General features: G+C 47.4%; 1 protein-coding gene across 1 annotated transcript in view; it reads left to right on the forward strand.

Annotated features, from left to right (window-relative positions):
* The window catches only part of TNS1 (tensin 1), a 494,447-nt gene that overhangs the window by 86,022 nt on the left and 389,807 nt on the right, over positions 1-18,618 (forward strand). The gene's annotated exons all lie outside the window — the stretch shown is intronic.

Here is an 18,618-nt window from a genome sequence, read left to right on the forward strand (position 1 = left end):
AGTAGGCATTCTGCTAGGTGGGCTTCCCAGTCACCCTGGATGATGTGGTGGAGTGATTCCTTAGTTGCCCTCACCATCCGTTCTGCTTGGCCGTTTGTGGCTGGATGGAAGGGGGCTGACCTTATATACTTTATTAAATTGTGGCCACAAAAGTCCTGGAATTTGGCTGAAGTGAATGCAATCCCATTGTCCGAGACAAGGGTTTTGGGCAGGCCGTGTGTGGTGAAAACCCTTTGGAGCGCCACTAGCGTAGCCCTGGTGGAGGTGGACACTACTGGGATTACTTCTAACCACTTGGAGTGGGAGTCCACGATTAGGAAGACTATCTGCCCCTGGAACGGCCCCACAAAATCGAGGTGCGGGCGGGACCAAAGGTTTTGTGTTGGGCTGGGGCTCTCGCCGGGGCTGGACAGGACTCTTGACATGGCTGGCATCAGGCTACCCAGGACTCAATGGCATCATCTATCCCTGGCCGCCAGACATAACTACGGGCCAGCGCCTTCATGCGCACTATTCCGGGATGGGTCTCATGCAGCGCATTGAGGACCTGCTGCTTCAGCACCGGGGTACCACCACCCTGTTACACTACAACAGACACCCCTTATACACAGATAATTTGTCCTGGCGGGACACAAACGCAGAAAACTCTGACTTCACCTGGCCGGTAGGCCATCCCCTCCACATCCAGTCCAGAACCCATGAGAAGGTCTTGTCCTTCCTGGAGCAGCGGGCAATGTCCGTGGAATGCACTGGGCGGTCTGGAAGAGATTCCAATGACATGATCTGATATGCCAGAGCAGGATCAGGGTCCAAGGAAGGCAGCGGCAGCTGGCTCAATGCATCCGTGTCGCCCATCGCCTTCCCAGGTGAGTATTGGAGGTCGTACTGGTACCCCACAAAAAAGATGGACTACCGTAAGACCCTTGGGGAGAGCATTTGCGGCGTTTGGCGGTCGGGGGCAAACAGTCCAAGAAGGGGCTTGTGGTCTATGTGGATAGAGAAGGTCCTGCCATACAAATAATCATGAAATTTTTTAACCCCTGCTACTATAGCCAGGCCCTCATCAATCTGCACATAATTGCGCTCCAGCTTTTGCAAAGTCCAGGAATAATAAGCTACCGGGACCTCACAGCTGTCTGGAAGCACGTATGCCAAGACCACCCCTACCCCGTATGGTGACGCATCGCAGGCCAAGACAACGGGCAGCCGCTTGTCGAAGTATGCCAATAAGTTATTAGAAGTTAAAATGTCTTTCACTTGCCAGTGACCCCAAACCCACGGAGCCCTCTTGTCCAGGAGGTGATGCAGAGGCTCCACTACCACAACCTTGTGGGGAAGGAAGGCGTGGTAAAAGTTGAGGAGTCCCAAAAATGACTGTAGCTCCGCTTTGTTCTTGGGGGCTGCTTCATCACATATCGCCCTGATTTTGTCCTGTGCCGGGTCAATTCCCTTTACATCCACCGTGTACCCCAGGAAATCAATGGTGGAAACCCCCAACTCACGCTTCTCCCTTTTAACCTTCAACTCCACCCAGTCGAAACGCTGCAATACAGCTGAGAGGCAGGATGCAAATTCCTCCTCTGTGGCTGCGGCGATCAGCACATCATTGAAGAATGGCTGGACCCGGGAATTCCTTTAAGGAGAGAATCCATTAAGTTTTGGAAGAACCTTGGGGCCACACTGATGCCAAACTGCAGCCGTTTGACCCGAAAAGCCCCCTTGTGCTTGATGATGGTTTGGGCCTCTGTGGTGGCTTTCCAAAAATCTTAGCCCCTGCAAGGCCAGCACGTGACCAACCATGGGCACTGGATAAGCATGACCTTGCAGTGCCTTGTTAATTGTGCATTTGTAATCAGCACAAATGCGCACACTTTGGGCTTAACTGGGGTGACAATTGGGGTTTCCCATTTGGCGTTTGCCAGTGACTCCAGTACCCCTTGGGCCATGAGGCGGTCTAACTCCTCCTCAATCTTGGGTCTTAGCATCAGGGGGACATGCCAGGTCTTCACTTCAGCCTAATGGGCTGTACATTGGGGTCCAGTTGTAGTTTCACAGGGTTTCTGGTGCACGTTCCTAAGGTGCTGTCAAAAACGGCAGGGAATTCCTCGTACACCCTCTGAAAGTCTTTTGAGGAAGGGGTGTGGTGGATACCTGTTAACTGGATCCCCAGGGCCTTGAACCAGGACTGCCCCAGGTCCCCCTCCACTACTATTAGGGAAAGCCTGCCTGAAAACTGCCCGTATTTTACATGGACCTTTCCCACCCCTAGGACGGCATCCTCCCTCTTCTGGAAGTTGTGGACTACGAACGGACACAGGGACAGCTGGGATTCCCTCCTCGGGCACAATTCCCTTAATGTCCGGGCTGATATAACCATCTGGCCCGCCCCTGAGTCTACCTCCATTCCACAGGGCCTGCCCTCTATTAACACAATCACCTTGAATTTGTCAGGTGAGGGCATGGGAAGCTGGAATACTTGATCCCCCGCCATGGTGAGCACCTGGATGTCTTCCACGAGTGTGACCTTGTGGCGGTGGCCATCTTTCTGTCGTGAGGTGCTCCCTTGGCACAGCGACTTCGACCGGCAAATGCATGCTAGATGTCAGTGTCTGCCAGGGTCTTGTGTCTCATCAGCTTCACTTGTAGCTTCTTGTCTTGGAGGCTAGCCATGAAACGGTCCAGTAGAGTTTCTTCGAGGCTAACGAAGGCGCACTCCCGGGTGAGGCGGCGCAGCTCTGTACCCACTTGTGAAATTCCAGGCACCTGGACATCCACGTTGGCCGGGGTAAGAAGTGCTCTGTAAACTTCTCTGTGATGACCTGGTAGGTGGCAGCGTTGTCGGTCAGCGACACGGGCGACATCAGGTTCTCCGCTAACTCCAGCGTGTCCTCTCCGTAGAAGCTGTGCAAAAGCTATTTCTTCTTTAGCTCATTCGTGATGTCGTGGTAGAGGAGATAGAAGTTTAACTTCTTCTCCCATCTCTCCCACCGCTCCAGTTGAGCGGGATTGAACTCCGAAAGGTGCCTGTGGGGCCCTGGTGCAGTGGCCTGGTCAGGACCAGGCCTTGGAGGAGCCGATGCTGGTGCGAATGTGCTGGATTCCGCAGGAGTGCTCATCTTCGGTTCCTGGCACGGCGACCTTCTTCAGCGATGGTGGTGTGATGCATGGTGCGGGAAGCAGCCGTTGCACGGTGTGGTGCCAGTTGCTTGATCACCTACCAGGATCCCACCTTCGTCGCCACTATAACATGGTGGGTTCAAAGCATCGAGAAGACAAGGCAACAGCGATAACAGCTCTTTATTAAAGGCAGCATGGTATAGAGCTGCCCGAACCAGACTGGAGAATGGGCCCATGGGCCAAACCTATATACAATTATTGGTTCCTGGGCAAGCATGTTATTGGGTCATTCAAACAGGCAGGGGGCCTGTGATTGGTGTAGGGCAGCAGGTGTTTGGATCCTACTGTCCATTGTTCCCAAGTCTCCAAGCTCTGCTCTCATGGCTCCAATGACCCAGGCAGGAATCACATACTAAAACTGTATACTTAACACATGCATAAGTTTCTTGTACGAGGAAAAACATACGCTTGATTTGAAGTTTTAGGTGCATGTGAATCTATACTAAATGAAACCTTTTAAAAAAGTTTCCACAGTGGTGGGTGGGAAATAAGTCAGGGAAGAAGAAGATGAAGATATTGGGTTTATATCCCGCCCTCCGCTCCGAATCTCAGAGTCTCAGAGCAGCTCACAATCTCCTTTATCTTCCTCCCCCACAACAGACACCCTGTGAGGTGGGTGGGGCTGAGTCTCACAGCAGCTGCCCTTTCAAGGACAACCTTTGCCAGAGCTATGGCTGAGTCTGACCCAAGCCCATTCCAGTAGGTGCAAGTGGAGGAGTGGGGAATCAAACCCGGTTCTCCCAGATAAGAGTCCACACAGTTAACCAGTACACCAAACTGACTCTAGGTCAGTTCTAAAGATTCCTCCATTATTACCCCTAAAAATTCTTTGATGAAGGAATGCCGTGTTTGCAAGCAGTTTAGCACCCAGCTGAGATTGGTCATGCACTTCTTAGGCCCTTGCTGGTGATATTGTAGGATGTTTAGTAACAACAACAAAGTGTGTGTGTGTGTGTGTTTGGATCAGGCTTCAGCTCAGTAACCATAGACTGGTGTTCTCTTCTCACTTGCAAAGTGCTGCAAAAGAGGAGTGCCTTCAGCAGAAAAGAATATGTGGGTAGAGGATGTGTGAGGTTTCCCTCAGTAATTCCTCCCTCAGCTACTTCCTCCACACAACATGATTCTTGTACTATTTGCATAAGATAAATAGGGACCTGGATGGTTGGAGAAGTAAAAGCATGAGGGAGGGGGGATTTTTCAGGGAGCGGTGATTGGCAGGGAAAAGGTCATGCATCTCTTCCCTCAGATCTTACTTCAATGCAATCTTCTTCTTCGTGAAGGCTAAGAAAAGGCAATTAAGTTAACTTGCAGCTGCAATGTAATGTTTTCTTTAGCCCTTTGAGTCTATCTGCACTGATACAAACGATGTGATTTCCATGTGTGTATCCAGGTTTGAAAATGACATGATTGGTTGTTCCCCCATCTCCCCATCTTTTTACACAAATGTTCTTTAGCCCATACCAGCCGCATGACCAGATGCTCTCTGGTTTTTCAGAGTGGTTTTGACTTTTTTTCAGATTTCAAACCCGAAAAGTGAACCAGTTCTGTAAAATGGCTTTGAGCCTCAGGTTTTGGTGGCAGTTATATTGTCAAAACTCATTCCATTATAAATAATTGATTAAATCCTCTGTGTTTTTATTACTTGTCTACGTGATGGCTGGACAAGTTTTTGTTGTTAGTGGTGGGAAATTTGCAATACAATTATCATGAGGCTTTGCTTTTCCTAGGAATCGTTTTACCTTGACCCAAAGCAAAGCTAGATGGGAAGGACAAGCATACATATATTGTTCCCCTCCCCATTCTTCTCCTTGATATCCTGATTAGGAAGCAACTCATATTTGATTGTCCTGCAAGACTCATGCTGTTCTGTTCTGTGTGTGTACTTCTTCAATCAGTATGTGAATGCAATATACTGGGAGAAAGAGGGCATGTCTGGGAATGAAGCAGATTTTTAAAGATCACATTTCCAGCAGTATGGAGATTCAAGATCTTTTCAGAGCCTTTCTAGACAGTTGATTATGTATTGGACTAGCAGTTTTGTTGGTTATGTACTGGACTAGCAGTAAAGCCTGTTGTAGGAAGAAATACAACAGGCCCTAGAAAAAAATATTTGGGATGGGGGTGATGAATGTGTAGGTGGCAGGAAGGAAGATAGACAAATAGAATGAAAGAAAGAGAGAGAGAGAGAGAGAGAGAAAGAATGGTAGGGTAAAGATGGGGAGAAAAGAGTGAAAGGCCCTTCCTGCATTCAGCTTTGTTCCAGATCTACAGAGCACTGAATCCACCTGCTACAAACTCTCATCTTTCAAAATGCTTCTACATTTTAAAATATGCTCCTCACCTTTTGCAGAGTTTTACTTCTATATTTGAAAAAAAGGAAGCCCCAGGTAAGAATTCCTGCCCCCACATGTGGCAGTGAGCGCATTGCTGCCGCACGCCACCTCCTTCACCTCCCTGGAACCCAGGCAGCTGAAGAGGGTAGTGGGGCACCTCTCCGCCACTTGGAAGCCACCTTCTTTTGCCACCAAGATGAAGGCAGCCGGGCACGGTGTTGGTGCAGGATCCCAGGATCCTGGCAGGCTTAGTGCTAGGGCTTTGGGGGCCCCAGGCCAACCTGTGTCTGCCCTGCCACCGCATCCATGCCCACAGGGGGAGCGGGTACAGCAGTGTGGAAGGAGGGGTGGGCAGGCTCCAGCCAAGCCAGGCTTGTGTAGCGCACTCTTGGAGGTGCAGAGCACCTGTGAGAATGCACTGCAGGCGCATTCTCTTCCAAGTCATGCTTGGAGAAGCTGTGCTGATGCCCTCCCTGGCTGCATTCACTTTGAAGGCAAGAGCAGCCATGCGGGACGCGTTCATCTCTGAGTTGGGCCTCCCTTCCGAGGGAAGCCTGGCTTGGAGACACTGCACCAACACCCTGCCCGGCTGCCTTCACCTTGACGGCGAGAACAGCTGGATGGGGCACATTCTCCTCTGAGCTGGGCTTTTCTTGTGAAGGAAGCCTTTCTTGGAGGAGAGCCCACATCGACACATCTCAGCAGTGCACCTAGTGGCATCTCTGAGCAGGGCACCAAGTGGCTTCCTGAATCAGTGCTCTCGCAAGTGAACAATGGATGGGGCTTTGGGGAGTAGTTTCAAAACTCAGAGGGAAAGTTCTACAATTACAAACTTAGATCCGCATGTTCAAGAAAACTCCTGTTCAAAAGTACTTTTGAGAACTGCAGGGCAGCTCCTGGATGAAAGTGTTTTTTTGCCCATTCAAAAAAATAAATGTAGAAGACTTAAGAAAATGCACAGCAAGACAGAAGTGACAGCGATATGCAGTGCAAACAATAACTTTTGAATATGCACAAAGACAGGATTTTCTGCCAAGTGTAGAAACAGCCAAAGAGAAATGGAAGGAAGGAAGGTAGACAGACAGAGGCTGCAATCATACACGTTAAATAATGCAGTTTCAAGGCACTTTCCATCTGGATTTTGCCATTCACACAGGGTGTTTTCGCACTCACGTTTTACTGGCGCCACGACCCTCCTGACGCCGGCGAATCTGCATGGATTTCGCACCAGAAGCGCCGGCGCACCCAGAAGCGCCGGCTACTTCCGTCACTAAGCCAGCGCAAACGTTTTCCTGCATCTTTGCGATTTCCGTTTGCGCTGGCTTAGCGACGGAAGTAGCCGGCGCTTCTGGGTACGCCGGCGCTTCTGGTGCGAAATCCATGCAGATTCGCCGGCGTCAGGAGGGTCGTGGCGCCAGTAAAACGTGAGTGCGAAAACGGCCACAGTAAAATCCAGTTGGAAAGTGCATTGGAAGTGGATTGAAAGTAGGGTTAAGGGGGAGAGAGGGAAATGTCTGCTGGGTACTCCATTATTCCCTATGGAGACTAATTCCCATATGGTATAATGGAGATATGATCTGTAGGTATCTGGGGCTCTAGGGGAGTTGTTTTTTGAGGTAGAGGCACCAAATTTGCAGCATAGTGTCTGGTGCGTCTCCTCAAAACACCCCCTAAGTTTCAAAAAGATTGGACCAGGGGTCCAATTCTCTGAGGTTTCCAAAAGGTGCCCCTATCTTTCATTATTTCTAATGAAAGGAAGGCGTGTGGTCCCTGTCAAGCATCAGATCTCAAAATAACCAGTCAATGATTTTGAAACAAAGTCTTGGTTTATTGATAATCCATTGTGCTCGGGTAGGCACCAGATTGGAAGTGATACAGTGTAACTATAGAATACTCTCTTTAAGAGGCACATCAAAGGTATCTTAGGAATTCTTACACAGGCGTGTGAAATTAACACGCTAGCTGCTTTATCTATTCCTGCGGTTTAGCAACATCCTGGGTCCAGGTTTGAGCCTGGGGAAGTATCCCAGGAGACCTTATCTTCAAAGAGGGCATTCCTGCATTTGCTACTAGTGAGAACTAAGGAAGAGGTTACATGGCTTTGATGTGCACTACATTAGAATAACAGTTAACAATGCAGCTATACCAAGAAGGAAACAAGATGCTTGACAGTCCCTTTCAATGCAATGGCCTGAACTCCCTTGCTTATCACACCCTTGTTCCTGGCTCCACCCCTATTCCTCCTGACTCCACCCCCAAAGTCTCCTGGCTCCACGCCCAAAGTCCCCAGATATTTCTTTAATTGGACCTGGCAGCCCTAATTAAAAGTGCATTATTTAGTGTGTGTGATCACAGCCAGAATGACATAAAAAGATAGAGATACAGAGAAAGAATGAGAGAAAGAACAGAAGGGAGGTAGAAAAAAGAGGAGGGGGGGAAGGAATGAGAGCAGGGGTCATTTTGTGGAAGAGGTGCCAGAGCTTATTAGTACAACTAATTTGCATAACTCTTTGCATATGCCACATTATATTATATCAGCTCAGCATCTACTTTAGCATGCTTCTTGAATTATAATTGTCACCTTACTCCCATCATAATTTTAAAATTACTTTCTCCTGAAGATTTCCATCTGTCTGCTTTATATGTTTTGCTTATTTCCCCAATTTTTTGTGGGGGAAAATATTAGAAAGTTTGTCAAATCCTAGAGTTCAGCAAAATTCTCACAGGGGGTTTGAACAATGGAGCCCAGAAGCGAGTATTTTTTTGGGGGGGGGCGGTGGTGTTAAGAAAGAGCACAATAAAATTGAGAGGTTCTGGAGCTCCACTCCTGTGAACTCTTGCCCAAAATGAGACCTATGAGAGAAATAAAAAGGAGAAGAAAAATAGACAGAATGAAAGAGAAAGAGAAAGAATGAGAGGAATGAATTAAGTCATTGTTATGTTAAAGTTTGGGAGAAAGGAATAAAATAAAGGGAAAGGAAGGAAGGAAGACAGGCAAGCAGGCAGGAAGTTAGGCAGCCATTAGAAGCCTGCCTTTCACCCCTTCCCACTTGCAAGATGGCTTCCTGCCTCTTAAAGCAAGCAGCCCACTGTAGCCTAATTTGAATAGAAAGAGTGAAGACTATTTGCAGGTGGAAAGATGATACAGAGTCAGTATAGAGTCTGTTTCTGCTGCTGTTGAATTTCCGCCGCCCCCCCTCCCCCATTATGATGGAACATTTCTTTTCTTTCACAGTTGAAGGTCTTTCTTTTTTTCTGTCAGAGTTTGCTTCGGTGTATATAGTTATTAAACAATGTTCCAGGTTACTTAAGCAAGTATGTCTGCCACGTGGTATTAGTTCACACTGGATTCAGCCACACACTGTACTATAAATGAAGAGGTGGAATATTGCCCCATAAGGAGGAGTTTCTCAAACAGTAGAGGCAGATGTGTGTACTGGATGAGTGCAACTTTGGTGGGGAGTGTTAGTTGGAGGTGGTAAAACGGTGGCAGCGTTGTTTGGCGGGGAGAATGGGCTCAGGAGAGGCAGTAGTAATCAGTAAGGCTCCAGGAGAACCTCTTAGAACTGTCATGTTCAAAGGTGTTCTGATGGGGTTCTGGCCTGACAGGGCCGGCAGTAGGCAGGTCACAGCGAGGCTACCCAATGACAGGGGGGAGTGGTGACAGACAGAGTGCAAGGCCACTCCTGCGGTAGCCACAACTTCCAATAAAAATTGAGGATTGAGCCACCCGTTAGGCTTTTATTATATCTATGACAAGATAGGCAATTTTTAAGACGTTTGAGCCTGTGGTGATAAGCATGTAGTGATAGTGGTGTCATCTGGAATGGAGTGTTCAAAGTCGAGGTCTCAGAGTCATGTGGGTTGTGGGTTCAGATCCCTTGTCCCTCTTCTTATGGCCACCTCTGGTTTTGAGTTTACTGCAGCTATAAAACCGTATTAGATCACACGCTGCAATTGAGGAATCTTAAACTGTGGTTGCCAGGAACTTTGTGTGAAGCTGGGCACAGCCTTGTGTGTACCCAAGATGCATTCTCTCAGCCTCCACTCCCCAGTCCTGTTTTGGATTTTAAGTATTTGCATTGGAATCTCCATTCAGATAGGAATCAGCCATCAAGGATCCAAGGATCCAGTTCCATCCTTGTTGACTGAAGCCTGCCTATGTTTCTTTAACCCCAAGTCCATTCTTGGTGTCCCCTTAGAATGGCCCCTGACTCTGAAGGAAGCTCTGGGATTCTCAGGTGGTGTTGAATTTTACAAACAGCGCTTGGTGGGTCTCCACCCTTTTCTTGTAAGGAAAAATTAGCAAGCTTCTGGGCAATCAGAGGATAACTGCTAGGTTCCCAGGCTGGTTGGGCCTTTAGGCTGTCTGGTTGTAATCCTGTTGTTTAGACTGAAGCGGTATGAAGGCTAGGTTTTGGGAAAGAGCAGCTGGGAGTGGCTGACCTGGAGTGAAATAAAACAATATTGGCAGGGCAGAAAGAGAGAGGCCCTGTAGGCATTTGTTTGCTCTCTTGATAGAGGAAGGAAAGGTGATTGGCTCTGGTCCTGTTTGGGAGGCACTCGGAGAGATCTTATGGGTGGGAAGAAGGCCAAACCCTCATCTGAAATTCTGTTGCTTGATTTTGTGGGCAACACCATTCTAGGCACCCTATCCCTAGCATCACTGTAAACACTTCCATGCTTACACTAAATGACTCTGCTTGGCTGAGAGACTTCTAGTAACTACAAAGATTTGCATCTAGCTAGTACTGTTTTAGTACTGCTAGTACTGTTTTATATATATATATATATTTGGAATGTTTACTGGTTTTTAAGGTTTTAACTGTTTTAAATGTTTAACTGTTTATATATTTAAATATTGTTTAATTTTATGTTTGACTAATTGTTGGGAGCCGCCCTGAGCCACTTGTGGGAAGGGCGGGATACAAATAATAAATAAATAAATAAAATGCTGCTTTCTGGACTAGTGGATGAACTAGGAACATGATCCTTTATCCCTTTTGCAGATAGAACAACTGAAGCACAGAGGCAAATGGCTATGATGGAATTAATTGCAGGCGGGGTGGGGGGGAGGGACAGCAGCATGCATTTATTATATTATATAGTTTCTCTTCTTGAGTGCAGCTAAACAATTTTCTCTCACTGAGCTTTTCTTAGCTTTTCTGCTTTTGAGGACTCAAGTTATATACCATTAATTTAACTTGCTATCACTGTTGTTTTCCAATCCTATATACAGAGAAAGCTCATTTAAGTCGACTTCTTCTACAGGAATTCTGCGCTGACGAAATGCTGTGCTAGATCTCATTATGCCACAGTTCTGTATTTTGGCAGAGTATTGGAGACCTCTTGGCCCATTTCAATTAGAAGCTGGATAAAGGTTGTGCAGCGAGAGAGGAAGGGTTAGATTGATCTACTTCCCTGTATTCACAGACTGACAGCATCAGTTTTAGAATGCCCACCTTTCTGTATTATCTGACTCTGTGTGGGAGTGAGAGAGAGCTGCTTGCTTGCAAATATTTGGAATCTGGGGTAGTCAAGAAAAAATGTGTGTGTGTGTGTCATTTTGGGCAGCAAAGTATTAGAAGGATGACAGCAACAAAAATTACCCAATGACCAACATTATAGTATTCCTTCTGGTTGCATTCTTCTGAATGAACAAAATTAAATATATTAGAGTATTTTTGTCTAAAAGGAAACTAATTTTATGCTGTCTCCATGTGTCTTTGTTATTCATAGCCAAGAACACTCAAAATATATCAGGCAGGCTTTCTTGGGAACTCTTGCATAATTGACAAGGGAGATGAAAATTCCTCTCTTGGACCACTGCCACTATTTGCTTTGGTCTGCCCAAAAGGCAGATTTGCACATATCTCCTCCAGCCCCTTCTATCCAGCGCAGATCAGAAAGTTGTGTGTGTTCCTTTCTCTTTGTCTTAAGTCTGGCGCTTGAAGGGATTAGAGGATCTCTCTTGTTGCCTCACTTTTTAAAAATGCCATTTCTTTCTTTAAAAAACTTGGATACCTTAAAAACAGGTTGTGAGTCTGCGTGGGGGGAGGTTAAATAATTTCTGTTACCCATTTAACATATCTGAAGAGGAGAGGGGGACACTGTCAGGTAAATTAATTTCTTGTTTTCACTTGAGAGTGTTTTCTTGACTTCCAGAGTTTTAATATGACAGTATTTAGGAGCTTTCCCTAGCTGGCTTGAAGACCAAGGACTGCCGTTATTCTGGACGAAAGTGTATTGATATAGATAGATGTGTGTTTGTTTCGTGCGATATATGCCAAGTAATGTTTTTATGGCTATCTCTTCAGTGCTGAGGTTCTAAAATATTAAAAATGTTTTTTTAGAGTTTATTAGGGGTTTTTGAAAGAGGGCAATGCAGATAAAATGGGCCATGGCACCCCTCAAAGCATGTTTTCACCTCCAAGCAAAACAAAACCCCCCACCACCCTTGTCTGAAGGAGCTGCACCACTTCCTCTCAATGCCTCACGGAGTGTCTGAGTGCTGCTCGACAAAGCTGGTAATCTAATTAGGTCTTGAGTCACCATGGAATGAGAGATTTAGTTTTTATACTGACAACTTTATCTTTGCAGGGGGAGGGAGTGCACGATTAACCTCCCCTCCTTCACATATCCTCAATCTTTTTGCCCTTTGCTGGCTGCCCCCTGGTAACCCCATGAGGCTCATGTGACCTGGCTCTTGGGTTGCCTCCACAGAAGGAGGGGACTGGGAAAGGGGGATGAGTCTGCTACTGCAGCCCCCTTAAAGCCAAGGTGAACTGAGAAGGATTGAGGGTCAAGGCCTGGGAACTTCCAAACAGCTGGGTGGTGTTAGGGCATGAGGTGTGGAGTGACAGGGGGAAGACTAGCCTGAGTGATAGCTTAAACTCAGTAACTGCACCCTAATCTCTCCACTGGGACCGCTGGATGTCAAAGGCCCCAAAGATTTTTTTTTTGTTTTGCTTTTAAATAGGGGAGGGAATTTATGTGTCAAGAAACAAAATAACCCTCTAAGGACCTGTATCATAGAACATCCTGATATGTGAGATTTTCTAAAAAGTAGAAACACTCATCCTTGATTAGGGTTGCCAATCCCCAGGTGGGGGCAGGGGATCCTCTGATTTGGAGGACCTCCCCCACTTCTGGGTCATCAGAAAGTGGGGGCAGGGGGAGGGAGAGAAATGTCTGCTGGGCCACTCCATTATTCCCCATGGAGAATTGATCTGCGGGTATCTAAGGCTCTGGGGGAGGGCTGCTTTTTGAGGTAGAGGCACCGAATTTTCAACGTAGCATCCAGTGGATCTCCTCAGAACACCCTCCAAGTTTCAAAAGGATTGGACCAGGGGCCCAATTTTATGAACCCCCCCAAAGTAGGTGCCCCTATCCTTTATTCTGTCCAATAGAGGGAAGGCATTTAAAAGATGTGCGATCCATTTAAATATGATGGCCAGATCTCCCTTTGGCATTCAATGATCCTTGTCACACCCTTGTTTCTGGCTCTGCCCCCAAAGTCCCCAGATATTTCTTGAAATTGGACTTGGCAACTCTAGCCTTGATGTTTGGGGTCAGACTGAATGCGCTTGGCTGTCGTATGACAGATAATCCAGCAACATAATCTTAGTCAAAATATTTAGAAGAAAGAAAGCGAGCGAGCCCAGGCCTTCCTTTGCCCTTCCTTCCTGTCATTCCCTAGTAGTGTTTCCAGACATCGAAAAATAAGGCATTCCGGAGATATGAGCTCTGAAATGTTGTTTGCAGAGTTGTGACATTTTATAATAAGAGATTGTGAAGCTCTGTGAGAGATTTTGGATGCTGGGACAGGCTTTTCACATGTTCCCTCATGATTACCTCTGAACAGAGAGAGAAGGGGAGAGGAAAGGTCCCTGTGGCTGATCTTGGAGGCTGATCTTGGCAGATGCATCTGTTTCCCTGTTTTTCTCTTGCCAAATTACTGATGGCTGGGAATCCCCACCATCATGCTTACCTTCTCACAGGCTTTTAAAAAGCGGCCCTTTAAAGTTAGACATGTCCTTAAAATGAGACACCTGCCATGTTAAACTTTCAGGCTACACATTGCAGCAGGCAAGATGTTGCTTCTGTAAATGGCAACTTGGCTTACTTACCTGTTTGATGACTTGTCTGTGTTATATTTTTCCACTCTCACATAAAGCTATTTTATGCTGAGATAGACCGCATGGAGGCACACCATCCACCAGGCTGTCTCTTCCTTTGAGAACGCACGCATAGCTGGTCTTGAGGACAAAAGGAGATGGAGGAAGAATCGCACTGCTACAGCACCAACCCCAAATCAGACTTTTCCCTGCAGCCACTGTGGCCGGATTTGCCTGTCCCGCATTGGTCTTGTCAGCCACCAGCGAGCCTGCAGCAGACGTGGACTACTGCACCCTTCTTAAATCTTGGTTCGCGAAGTCAAGCCGAAAGAGAGAGAGAGAGAGAGAGAGAGAGACCTTGCTGCAGTTCTGGCCAAGGAGTTTTTCTTGGACCAATTGGGGTTGAGGTCTAATGCCCAGAGGATGACAAGGGACATCCTCAAGTCCCAAGGATTTCACAGAATTGGAGGGGTTTGCAGAACATACAGTGAACGTTTCTTGAGACTGAGACACCTTTGGTTTGTCTAGGTCCCTGTTGCCTACTCTGACTGGCAGCAGCTCTCATGTGTAATTGTCTTTACCCTTGATATGGCCTCACTGTTTAGGGACACTGCAAGTGAGCTACAGACTCCACCAATCTCAAGAAATGTTGACTGTATGCTCTGCAAAGCCTTCCAATTCTGCGAAATCTGAGGATTCTGGGACCTGAGGATGTCTATATTATCTCCTTTGTCATCCTCTGGGCATTAGAGCTCAACCCCAACTTGTCCAAGAAAACTCCTTGGGCTAGAACTGCTAGTATTGACTTGAGATATTCTTGGAGATTTGGAGTGTGTGGTGCCCGGGGAGGGAGATCAGCAAGGATGTAATGCCATGTAGCCTGCCCTCCAAAGTTGCCCTTTGTTTAAAGGGAACTAATATCTGGAGTCTGGAGAATAGCTGTAATTTCAGAACTGCAGGCTTTACCTGGCAGTCCTTTGTTGGACCTTTACCGGTGTGGCCTTTACTTTCTGAGAATCCACAGTGGTGCCCATCTTAGAATGAGGAATTCAAAAATTAATGGGACTTTTCAACAGTTAACCACCCCACCTAACTTCTCCTGCTCTTTGCTAACCTGTAGGCCACAAGTTGCTTTCTCTATGTGGAGACTTGCAAACCTCCTAATGCTGTGCAAAATTAAGTACGTACTTCCTGTGCCCCATAGGTCCTTTAATTTGATAGCCTGCTGTGTCACAGATCTGGGAACGCTACTCATCGTGGAGAAGGGGTGCAGATCAGGAAAAGGACCAGGGAGGAAAAACTGTGGCTGCTTTGTATATGGTGTCGGTGATTTTTAGAGCAGTGGCACCAGTCTGCTTTTTGCAACATGGCAAACTTAAGCTGAGTCCTATACAGTGATTGTTCTGTGCAGTGATGTGTGTGTGTGCGTATCATCAGCAGAAGTATATATATATAGAGAGAGTATAGGCACTGGAGTTTGTTCTCTGTTTTAGCATCCAAACTAGGATGCTTTTTGGGGAGCATTCACACAACCTTACGCTCAAATGGTACTCCTAGAAGCGGCCCAAGGTTACTGCGCACCCTAGGGGCCCCACTGCCCCCACTCCCCTGCCGAGCAAAGACAGAGGGTGGGGAGGGCACATGCTGCAGCGCTGTCATGCTGGCTTCCGAAAGCGGAAGCAGAATGACGCAGCAGCACACGTGCCTCCCCACCCTCTGCCTTTGGCTGTGCAGGACCAGCGGGTAGCGGGTGTGGTGCGGTGGGCATCGCGGAAGAGGCTGGGCAGCACACATCCTCTTCCGGGCTCCCAGGGGCCTCCCTGGAGACAGGGGCGGGTCAGAGGGCCCAATCCATCACCCTCCCCCAGCCTATGCTCTAGGCAGCTGCCTAGGCCTGCCTAGTGGATGGGCCGGCCCTGAGTACTCCAGTCATCTTTTTCCTGTCGTCAGTTTGCTCTTTCCCAAAGCTGCTTTGCTGTAATCTTTTGGGGAAGAGCACAGCCTTAGTGCTAACTGGACGGGGAAGTAAGATTGCCGACTCCAGCTTGGGAAATTCCTGGAGATTTATAGGTGGAGCCTGGGTTTTAGGGAGGAGAAGGACATCAGCTGGGTATAATGACATAGACTCAACTCTCCAAATCAGCTGGGGAGCTGATCTCCGTAGTCAGGAAATCAGTTGTCGTTCTGGGAGGTCTCCTGGCCCAGCCTAAAGATTGGCAGCTGTAACAGGAAGGTGCACATTTCCCAAGGTCCTTCCTGCATTGGTGCCGTTTTCCAGCTGTCATTGCTCAAGGCTGCCATCTTCTTTGCTGTGACATTGAAGAGATATTGTGTGTGTGTGTGTGTGTGTGTGTGTGTATATATATATATATATTTACAAAGCAGTAGTTGCTATAGTGTTATCACTATAATGCTGTAACTCTATTAAAAATAAATGCCTGTCACAGTAATTAAAAATGTCCTTAAAAAAGCCTTCCAGTGACACAATGGAGAAAAAAAATATGGAGGAAAATGATGGCTTACAGAGGACTGACTGCAGAAAGCTCCTGTGTGGAAATTCTGTTGCCAGTGCAAGAAGCTCTGCATTGGCAGCAGCAATGGTTGTAAAGCACTGAACCATTGCCATGTGGAAACAATCGAAATATTAGGGTTTGTAGAATCTTTTGGGCACAAGTGCCGTGTTCTACTGGAGAAAGTTTCTCTTCCAGACGTTTCGTTCTCAGCTGCGGAGAACATCCTCAGTGGCGTTGCAGCTTACAACTGAGAACGAAACGTCTGGAAGAGAAACTTTCTCCAGTAGAACACGGCACTTGAGCCTGAAAGATTCTACAAACCCTAATGATGTTACCAGCCGTGAAAACCTGAAATCTTTGATAATCAAAAGATTGTGTCTGCCCCCCCTCCCCCCCGGGTTGGTATTAAAGGTGCTACTGAACTAAAGACCAACACGGCTACTCACCTGAGACTATCTCTGGAGAGTGTTCTGGCCTTTTTATGGAGGGAAAAAATCACTGTTGTCAGGATTTCAGGCACAAGAGTTTATCATACTTCATTCTTCATGTCCAAATTAAAGAAACAGCTCCCTTTCCCCCAAGCTTATTTTGAAGCAGGAGAGAGTGAAAACTGCTAGAGGAGGGAGGGGGAAGCGGTTATCTTAGAGGTAATCAAGTCTCATGATCTCTTTTAGTAGAGAGATTTTGGCCTGAGGCTCGGCCTGAGGTGGAAAACGGCATGCAGCTCTCCCACTTCTGAGTTATTACTGTAGCATGAATGACATGGAGAAAGTGAGTATGTATCTGTAAAATAGTGAGTTCAGCCATGGATAAGATGCAACTCAATTTTATTTTGAACTGAAACTGGGGAAACACACACAAACAGGGAATATATACACTCAGGAAACACCAAACCACACCCGTTAGGTTGGCGGGAAACCGCCTTATTGATCTCTCCAGGATCCTATTATTTGCATAATGAAGATACACGCCCGGAGTCTCAATTGGCTGGTTCACACGGAACGTCCAATTAGAGTGTAGGCATTAGGATCCTGGAGGGAAGAACCATGCTTCGTTACAGAATTATGTACAATACATAACACCCCTCTCCCCTAAGTAAGGCACACAATAACTATTTGCAAACAAAAAATAACACTAAGCTGTTAGCAATTATTTATGGTACATAGTCTTTTAGGTACCATGGAGCTGTTTAGCTTCACTGTGAGTGCCTCAGTGTGGGAACAGCAGCTGGCTCTGATGCTGTTGTCGGACTGTTGGAGGGCACAGAGGAAGGTGCAATCTCTGAGTCCTGCTTCAGGCTCTGTTCTGCTGGGTCCGCTTGAGGAGTGGAAGGTGTAGGCTTCACAGAAGTGGAGTTCTGTAAGATTGGAGCCACTGGGGATTCAATGTTGGTTGATTTGGGCACAAGTGGAACCGCTGGGGGCTCTGGATCTTTGTCAGTGGGGCAGTCCCATTCTGGCCAATGGCGCCGGAGCTAGTCAATGTGCTTGAGAGCCAGTTTGGTGTAGTGGTTAAGTGTGCGGACTCTTATCTGGGAGAACTGGGTTTGATTCCCCACTCCTCCACTTGCACCTGCTGGGATGGCCTTGGGTCAGCCATAGGTCTTGCAGAGGTTGTCCTTAAAAGGGCAGCTGCTGTGAGAGTCCTCTCAGCCCCACCCACCTCACAGGGTGTCTGTTGTGGGGAGGAGAAGAGATAGGAGATTGTAAGCCGCTCTGAGTCTCTGATTCAGAGAGAAGGGCGGGGTATAAATCTGCAGTCTTCTTTTTCTTCTTCTTCTTCTTATGCCAGATTACCCTAGCTTCCATAGCCACATGGTAGGACACCAACCCAGTTACCTTTACAATGGTGGCTGGAATCCAGGCCAGGCCATTGCCAAAGTTCCATGTGTAGACAGCGTCCCCCAGCTGGAACGCCCGAGGCATGCCCAGTTTGCTCCCTTCAGACTGGTGGTCAGGAGCTAGGTCAGAGTGGAGCCGGTCCAGCATGGTAGTGAGATGTCAGCCCAGTAACAGTTCAGCAGGGCTCCTCCCTGTAGCCATGTGGGGGATGATGTTTTGGCAGAGCAGAAAATCTGCTAGTTTCAAGTGCCAGTCCCCATGCACCGTCTGCTTCAGTGACTCCTTTGTGGTTCTCTCAGCCTACCTGTTTGTCGAGAGGTGGAATGGTGCAGATGTCACCAGGCAGATGCCGTTGGTGGTTGCGAAGCAGTGGAATTCTACTGATGTGAATGCTGTCCCATTGTCAGATATGATGGTGTCAGGCAGTCCGTGGGTGGCGAACAAACGTCAAAGTGTCCTGATGACAATGGCCGATGTCATGGCTGAAATGGGTACCACTTCCAGCCATATTGAAAATGAGTCCACAACGATCAGGAAAATTTGTCCCTGGAATGGTCCCACAAGGTCTATGTGGAGCAGAGACCAGTGTGTGGGTCAACTCCCAATGGTGTACTGGGGCTTGGGGCATTGCTGGTCG

The sequence above is a fragment of the Heteronotia binoei genome, chromosome 21 (assembly GCF_032191835.1).
Source record: "Heteronotia binoei isolate CCM8104 ecotype False Entrance Well chromosome 21, APGP_CSIRO_Hbin_v1, whole genome shotgun sequence".
Taxonomy (NCBI): domain Eukaryota; kingdom Metazoa; phylum Chordata; class Lepidosauria; order Squamata; family Gekkonidae; genus Heteronotia; species Heteronotia binoei.